Here is a 3,482-nt window from a genome sequence, read left to right as displayed (position 1 = left end):
ATCATCAAAGTCTTATGGGAAATGGTAAGCTCTAATATATGTACATTTAGAGTCATAGAAAGGACAGACAGAATGGGACAGAGCAATATAATTTAATATGAAGATGTAGTTAAACAGAAGTTGAAAAATTGGAAAAGCGAAAAGGGAACATTATGGTAATACAGAGATAGTAATCACAGAATTGTGGCTAAGGGAACAAAGAGAAGAGGTTGGACCATCAACTGAAAGCCTGCAAGAGTTTCTCCATGAGCTGGGACTCAGATCCTTAAGCAGGGTGCTGCCCATCTGTGCTGCCATCTCAGGAGCTCAGAGAAGGGGTCTTATGAAGCTGGGAAGGGGAGCGTCCTTGTTCCTGCTATAGCTGAGAGGGCAGGAGTGCTGAGAATAAGCTGAAAGTGGAACCCCAGCTATTGCTGGGGTGATGCGAACAGAAACAGCAAGTAGTCTCCCTTTAGTACCACAGCCTAAGAGGAGCTGGATGTCAAAGAAGAAAATACTTCCCATATTCTGCACATCACAAAGCATAAGGGTGGGTTTAGAGATAAGAGAGTAGTTTAATAACCACTACGAACCTCGAGCAAGATAAATACAAAAGAAAACAAACCTAGGCATTTATATGAAACTACTGAAAACTAAAGGCAAAAAGAAAAAATTTTAAACAGCCTGAGACAAAAGACAAATTACCTTTAAACAGTACTGAGACAGGCTGGGACCTGGGGCCTGGGACCCTTTGCCGCAGTGCTCGCACCTGGACAAAGTCTCCTCCAGCAACAGAATACAAAGAAACTATAAGGGGCTGAAAATAACTGCAGGCGTGGGCAGCTGGGGCAAAACAGAAAGACCAAAACCCAACTGCTACTTCTGAGGTGTCAGGAGCAAACACAGGGTACTACCCATGATCCCTGCACACAGCACCACCAAGGGAGTGGGCAGACCACCTAAGCCACCCGCTGGCCTGATCCACGGATCTGCCCCTACCCTTACCCCATTTAAGGGAACAGCTCGTCCTCAGTGAGCGAGCAAGGGCACCTGTTACTTGTTTTCCCTCCCTCGTGCTGTAGCACGAGTCCCAGTAAAGCCATGCCTGAATTTCTTGTCTGGCCTATTATCAATTTATATTGATTAAATAGTTTAAGAACCCAGGTCCATAACAGTACCACCTTTAGGCACAGGCAACTGTGGTCCAGGCCTGGACTTCTGTTTTAGGGCTTGTTTGGCTTCCTTCCCACCCATCACTCTTCACAGGGTGAGGGTCCTGCAGAGTCTAGCTGATACACCCACCCACAGCCAGCACACTCTATATCTCCTGCTTCAAAGAGCTGGACCTCAGAAATCCCTGCCCAAACAGCCTCAGGTCCATTTCCGGTTCTCACAGCCCTCTTTTCACAGGAGTGAGCACACCAGGCGTGGGGAGTGTGCACGGAGCTCGACGGTGTGCGCTGAATTACGGAAGAATGCACTGACTTTCTCAGTTCACGGAAGACCCAATGGTGCGACAAAGAAGAGCCTTGGGTCAAGGACCTCCATTTGTACTTTTTACCCGGGAAATAAGTAAAGGCGAGTCTGCCTTCGAAGGAGCCAACTTTACATTGAAATTGATTTCCCAACAGAAGTGATAGAAGCCTTAAGTCTTATGGGTTAATATTCTGATAATGATGAAAGAAAATAAATGCAAACTAGAGTTCTATACATCAAAATGTACCCCAAAATGAAATAAAATGTACCTCAAAAATGAAGGGAGAGCTGCTCTGCCGCCCCGCGCCCGGCGGGTGGGCCCAGGAGAGGCGAGAGGAGGCCCAGGCCCAGCGCGCGGGATGCCCGGTTTCACACCACCGTTTCCACACCACCGTTTCCACGTGTTGTTTGGCAGCAACAGGCTGAGCCCGCTCCTCCAGATCAGGTGGCGGGTGACGAGGAGGGAGAGGACAGGGAGGCAGGCTGGAAACTTAAAAGGCAGCCCGCCCCAGGACCTCCGAGAGCACGCCTCTCCCGGTGGTCCCTCCGCAGGGCCAGGCGTCGCCCTGGCCTCTGCGCAGCCGTCCAACTACACGGGCCGGCTCCGCCCACCTGGCTACACCATAGCAACTGCGATGAAACAGCCTCTTCAAGCTGGTGGAGGGCTTCTTCGACCGTGGTCGGTGCTAGAGCGCATCATGGAAGACAAGCTGATCGCAGACGTCAACACCTGGGAGATCGAGGAGCAGAAGCGGAACCGGTGCGTGGCAAGCTGAGAATCATGGAACCCCGCAACCACGTGCGGATCCTGTCCTTCCCCATCCTGCCGACGGCGGCTCCTGGGAGATCCCTGAGGGCTACCGGGCCCAGAGTAGCCAGCATTGCACGCCCTGCAAAGGAAGGGTCCGCTACTGTGAAGATGTGAGTGTAGATGAAATAAAAGCTTTGGCTTCAGACTTCCCTGGTAGCGCAGTGGTTGAGAGTCCACCTGCTAATGCAGGGGACACGGGTTCGTGCCCCAGTCCAGGAAGATCCCACATGCCACGGAGCGGCTGGGCCCGTGCGCGTCCAGAGCCAGTGCTCCGCAACGGGAGAGGCCACAGCAGTGAGAGGCTTGTGTATCGCAAAAAAATAAAAAAAAAATAATAATAATAATAAAAGAAAGCTTGTAAAGCAGCAATAGGAATCTTGTCAGAGCCTGTCCTTTGTCCTTTTCCAGGGAGAGATGTTAAGAGTTGGAGAGGTAAATCATCAAAAGATTATTGAAGTGGGGTGGCACTTACAATCAATTCTAGTTTGTACAAGAGGCAAGATCAATAATCTATCCAGAGGTGCCTTAGGAAAATATGCAGTCTTATTCAAAAGAATAGAGATAGTAGCATTTGAGAAGCAATGTTCCCCTTAGCTCAAACATGCAGATATAGTCCTGAGCCTGGGACCACTGGAGCTGATTTTTTAAAAATTAAATTAAAATTAAATTAATGTTTTTAAAACCCAATGTCCAGAAATCTCTTTAAGAAGGTTCCACATTTACCACTCCTCATTTTCAGGTCAGACACAAATTCACCTAATTGAGTTAGGAAGCCCTTTATGATCTTATCACATCTTTAATAAGAATGTCTGAATCTCCCATTCCAATTGTTCAATTAAGTCACTGCTCTATACGTCTTAAAGTTCCTTAAAATGCCTATTTCCAGGACCTTAATGGTATTTCAGCTGCTATTTCAGTTAAAGGGTAAGCAAAGACCAAAGAGAAGTAAGTCCCTATTTTTATTGAAATTCTTTTGAATCCTTCAGAAACACTGGCAGTGGCCCCATGTCAACCACCTTCTAGCAATCTTCGGAGATTCTCCCCAAGACCAATTTTGGGTAGTTTTTCTCCTATTATCATCCAGGAAATTACATTAGTAACTTACACAGCAGTGACTTTGGTGGATGACAATGGAATATGTTTTTGTAACAAACATTGTTGCATGGCTTGGACACTTCCATGCCTGCTCATATCATGTATCCAAGTGGCTACCTGC

General features: G+C 47.7%; 1 pseudogene; it reads left to right on the top strand.

Annotated features, from left to right (window-relative positions):
- The first annotated feature begins 1,731 nt into the window (after positions 1-1,731).
- On the top strand, positions 1,732-3,160 carry LOC112394008 (glutamate dehydrogenase 1, mitochondrial-like; annotated as a pseudogene).
- Positions 3,161-3,482: the final 322 nt, after the last annotated feature.

This window comes from Neophocaena asiaeorientalis, unplaced genomic scaffold, assembly GCF_003031525.2.
Source record: "Neophocaena asiaeorientalis asiaeorientalis breed wild unplaced genomic scaffold, Neophocaena_asiaeorientalis_V1.1 scaffold134, whole genome shotgun sequence".
NCBI classification, from domain to species: Eukaryota; Metazoa; Chordata; class Mammalia; order Artiodactyla; family Phocoenidae; genus Neophocaena; species Neophocaena asiaeorientalis.
This window is presented reverse-complemented; position numbering and strand designations above follow the sequence as displayed.